Consider the following 5,315-nt stretch of genomic DNA (forward strand, 5'->3'; position numbering starts at 1 on the left):
CACACACACACACACACACACACACACACACACACACACACACACACACACTTCTCTGGAAGGGGAAATCATGAAGCAATACTTCAGTTCTCTAATTCATTTCCTTATTGGAAAACCTGAAAATGCATGTGTACAGTTAACCAAAACATGAACTCAAATGTGTCATCAAAGATGCAACAAATACCCTCTCACCCACACCGGGCCGTCTCTACAGCCTCAGAAATTCATTTTAAAAAGTGAAGTCAAAAACACGTCAAATTTTACTGGGTTCGAGTCAACTACAAATTATTGATCGTATTGGTTTGCAAAGTTAGTCTAATTGAAAGTAACACTACAGTGATGGAGTGTAGTATCAGAGCAGATCACAACTCTGTGCCATTGCATCACCATCCAGGGCCTCTGGCGTCAAAACAGCCGTGTGTAATGCAGCCATCACCTGTATTCATAGTCATGTTTGTTTACCGTCCCTGAGCGGGGACTACTTGAAAGTGGGGTGACCAGGTCTGTGGCCGTGACCCCAGCGACAAGAACAACCCCTGTCCATATAATCACTGCCTTTCTTCCTCTCCCGTACACACAAGTCGGCCCTGTTCTTTCACCTCAGGATGGGAGTCACGGGACTGCGCTTTGAAGAGGCGCACAGCATGGCCACATTCGGACCAATGAGAGTGGAGACAGTGCACTCCGTGTGAGTAATGATTGACAGCATGTTGGATTACTCACAGAGCCATTAGTCATGGTGAATTTGTTACATGTTCTTGTTCCCTATTCTGTTGGTGTAATAGTTCTGTCTGTCTCATGTGTTCATGGAATTGGTATTGTGGTGGTAGCAAACCTGCTGATCTTTGAAAAATTATTCATGAAAATAAATTAAATACTCATTTCCTTTTAATGCTACGAGCCAGTAAATCTGACAGGGAGAGATGTTTCATAGGTGACTAAAATCCAAAAACATCACAGGAAAAGATCTGTTGATTAGTGACACAATTCGGAAATGACTGAACATGCTTGTGTTCGTCCAAGCACTCCGTACAAAGTGTTCATACCAGCAAAAGCAAACATGTTTCTGCTGGGAGGAAAAGCTTATACAATGAAGAATCACAGCCACACACAATACTGTACAAGCATTCTGGGGCACCATCGGGGGGTCCAACCTTTTCCAACAGCGTGAGGGTAAAGCTGCTCCATCATTGGCTAATCTTTGGCCAGAGAGAACCAGTCATCTCGTCGTTCTCCTCTCATCCCACAACTAACCAAACACTGTGCTGTTAGCGTCTCTGATATGCTTTGTTTATCAGGCCACCTGGACATGCATCTGGTCAGCCAGGGAGTATGCCTGTCAATAGCAGAGCCAGATGGACATGCATTAATAACTGTGTCTTATGTGTCAAAAACGCAGGCAGCAAATGCAAACTTTTGAGACAGTTTGGAAGTTTGTGAAGCCCTGTGCTGAGTGCACTACTTGAAACACTGATTGGGGCGATGGGAACAGCAGAGAATCAGAAAAGAAAATTAATTACTGTGCACTCATGTTTCAGGTCAGTACTTCACAGTGTCCCCTTTCCTGTGCTAATAGACAAATGACATAATAGCCTCAAAAGAGAGAGAGGGAGAGAGAGGTTTGACATAAGGTAACCTTTCCAAATAACAAAAGCAAAGTGGGGAAATAATTATGAGTAGTATTGATGAGGCAGGAGATATTTGAGCTTCATAATAAGATGGATGGCCATGCCCTGTGCTTGAAGCAGCTAGTAAACAATGCATGGAGAGCATGTTACATAACTAATGTCTTTATTCTAATGGGCTTAATAGGGGATATTAGGGGGAGGAGGATGATGGCTGAATTTAAACCAAGAATTTGGCAGGGGTGATGAAATCCAGAAACAAAGCAGTCTCCAAGTATCCATGTTCCATGCAGTGATTGATACATTTGATTTCCGGGGATAAACACATCCTCTCTTGAAGAAAGTTTGTTTTCAGTGTCTAAAAAAAAGGCAAAGTATGATGCAACTGTCCATAATCTGAAAGGACTGCACAGTTTGTGAAATGAAGAGCCTAATCAAAGTAGATAACACATTAACACTGTACACCTTACAGTGTTCTTATTTTGTGATTCAGTGGAACAAAGTCCATTATATTGTTATTGATTTTCTAACTTCCTATTGGACAGGTTGTTATCTGTGTGCAAAGATTAGAGCTGGATAGCAGATGGCATTTGCCTGGGTCAAGGTATGACCAGTAAAGAAACACACCAGCTGTGAAGTTTTTCCTAAACTCATTGTGATGAGGCTCTGCTGGTAAACCATCATCTGTAATCAAAGTGGTTTGAAGTGACCTACCAGCTTGTCACTTAAAAATACTGTAACATTGTAATATTCTGTCCTGGCTCCTCTTAAAATATATGCACTCAGCATGAGCAGCCTGATGTCAGCATTCATCATGAAATCAGACATGAAGCACTTTCCCAGATGTATGCAGGAAATACTGTTATACGTGCATGCTAGACAGGGTATTTTTTCAAGCTTCCACACAACCGTCAGAGCACTGACAACGTATAAATGCAAAGTCTGAATACTCGTGTCTACTAAAACACAATAATTCAAAACTGTCAATATGCTTTCAGTCAGTGGATTGGTACATCAAATAAAATTTTAAAAACTGATTTCTCTTTATATGTTGTTCTTATGCAATACTGAAATACATTTACACTTATCAGAAACTGTTAAGTCGCAATTTCACATTTGTAAAATGTGTGTAATGTAGTAAAACCTTGATAGACAACATTTGGTACAAAAAGTAATTTGATATATCTAATTATGCAATAACATTTTTGGATTGCAAGTCGAACAGACTTCACCACTGGCATGCTAAATTTGATAACTTTATCAAATTTGCCAATGAAAACATATCATTGCCTATATATTGAGGCTCAAAAGGTATGAGGTGCCTTGGGCAGTTTCTGGCTCAGTTCTTCAGGATGAATCCATAGTGAATTATAAAATGTCTTTCTTTTTTTTTAAATGGTGGACAAAACAACTTAATCTGGTCAGAGAATAAGGAAAACTTTAAATGTATCATTTTGAATTTAATGCATGCATTTGATGCATGTTTTCATAAATGTTCCAGCATTTTTACTTGCACTTTTACCATGATCAGTATCTATTTTAATACATTGTGCATGCATTTCTTTTTTTTTTTTTTTAAATAATAGCCCATTTAGGGACGACTATTGCAAATGAGCTTCAACTATAAATACTGATATGTGGCTATTCAGTGAATATAGTGAAGTTTATGAAAAACAACATTTTAAGTTTTTGTGTGTGCATGTATGGTCTGTAATTTTCTGAATGAGTGCTAACTGCAATGAACACAAGATCAATTCTATTCCTTAAATAATTGATAAATTAATGATTGCTTTAGATGCTCATTGGAATTACAGGGAGCCAATATACAGAAACAGGTTTTTCTTGTTCTCATTTAGACTGAATTTGTCATGTATGGGGAAATGTTGTCTTAAATGCAACAGAGTAGACTTGCCTCTTGTTCAGCCACTAATACTACTTGGAGATTATTCATTTCCAAGTTCTGAGGCAACATATTACATTTTATGAAAGTAAAGGAAGAATGACATACATTGAGTAAGTGTGCAGTATGATGTGTGCCTTCCACAGTGGCTGTACATTGGTTCAAGTAATTTTCCTTTCAAAGTTTCTGCTGAGGCAATAGATAAGACTCCATTTGTCAGCAGTGGATCAGCATAAAGAGGCACTAGAGCAAGACTGGGAAAAAAAAAACCTCAATATTGCTGGTATTATCCTTTAACCTAGATTCCTGCTGGTCTCATGCTTCAGCAGGCAAAAGCTTGGTGACCGCTGTCATATGGAGCGGATGATGGGATGAATGTTTGCCACCCTGCTCACCACTGCCTACCTCTAAGTGGTGACTCCAGCACCTCTCACATCTGCTAGCTCATTAATAGAGCCACCGGCAGGAAAGAGCTCTCACGTGCTGGTCTGTGCAGACCCACATGTATTCACACAGTACTGATGTGCAGCTGAGTAAGTGAAGGCGTGCACTGTGTGTATTGTTACACATGAACAGTATGTTGTTATTCAATAATCCTGCTCCTCAAACATCATTCCACTTTTTGCCAAAGAGCGCTGAGTGAAAACACTGAAGAATCCAGCTTGTGTTCAACCAGGGCCAAACAGGACTGGAAGTGAGAGCTGGTCTATTTAAAGGACTTAAGAGTGCCGTCCAGATGCTGAACTTTGTGGTATTCCATTTATTCTCAGTACTCAATGTCCTGGCCAATGATATCTGAGTAACATCCGGTGAGCTAGGGAAATCCTGGGACTCAGTGCTGGCAGTGCTGCCAAGATCAGGCCCGCTGCCATGAACCTTGATGTCAGATAGCAGAAATGAAATTCTGCCTCTCTGGGCAGACGCCTTAACAACAGACTGGATCAATATTCACTTATCTGTACTGTTTCATTGCTGCTTTATTGCAGATTACGTGGGCTGGGTGGGGTCAGATTTTCACTGATATGATATTGTACGTCATCATGTTAACAACTGTACAGCACTGCGGTGTCAACTGCAAAAAAGAAACACACTTTTGGGATCTACTAGGTGTGTACCATGATGAGATATAAAATTGACTATGGCGATTTTAAATTTGAGGCAATGTTGCAAACAATGCATTTGACATCAGTCTGATTGGGTCTGCATTTTGAATTCTTTTGTGGATTCTGTAGATTTTAACTATTTATAGAGCAAAACGGCCTCTTTCTGTCTGGTATGCAAACCTATGGCAACTGCCCAAACATAAACTACTTTATCTGAATGATCATTATGTAGAATATTATGCTTTAAATAATACTAAAAATGCGTATGAACTGTATTTGGATCGAGTACACACTGGGGAAATTAGTTTATAAATCCATACCACAAAAATTCGAAAATGACTATGAGAATAATGTTGTGCTAATAGTGAAGAACATTTTTTCTCCTCCTGAAACACTATAATGTTTTAAATGGACATTTTTTCCATTTTTAGGTAGAATTTATGGTAAATGACTGAATCCAGTATCATTATAGTCTTGTTTTCACATCTTAGTCATAATGGTAGACACTGTTTGAAAAGCTAAACGAGATGGATTTTCCATTTTATCCCTACAACTCAAAACAGTTCAGATTAAAATAAACACAACATTCGAGCTGAAGCTTCTTGGGTTTTTCTTGGCATGGCGGCTAAAGTTTTCCTGACCACTTTTAAGTGTGGAAAAAAATCAGACAATCCTTTTTAATTCAGT

The sequence above is a fragment of the Scomber scombrus genome, chromosome 5 (genome assembly GCF_963691925.1).
Source record: "Scomber scombrus chromosome 5, fScoSco1.1, whole genome shotgun sequence".
Taxonomy (NCBI): Eukaryota; Metazoa; Chordata; class Actinopteri; order Scombriformes; family Scombridae; genus Scomber; species Scomber scombrus.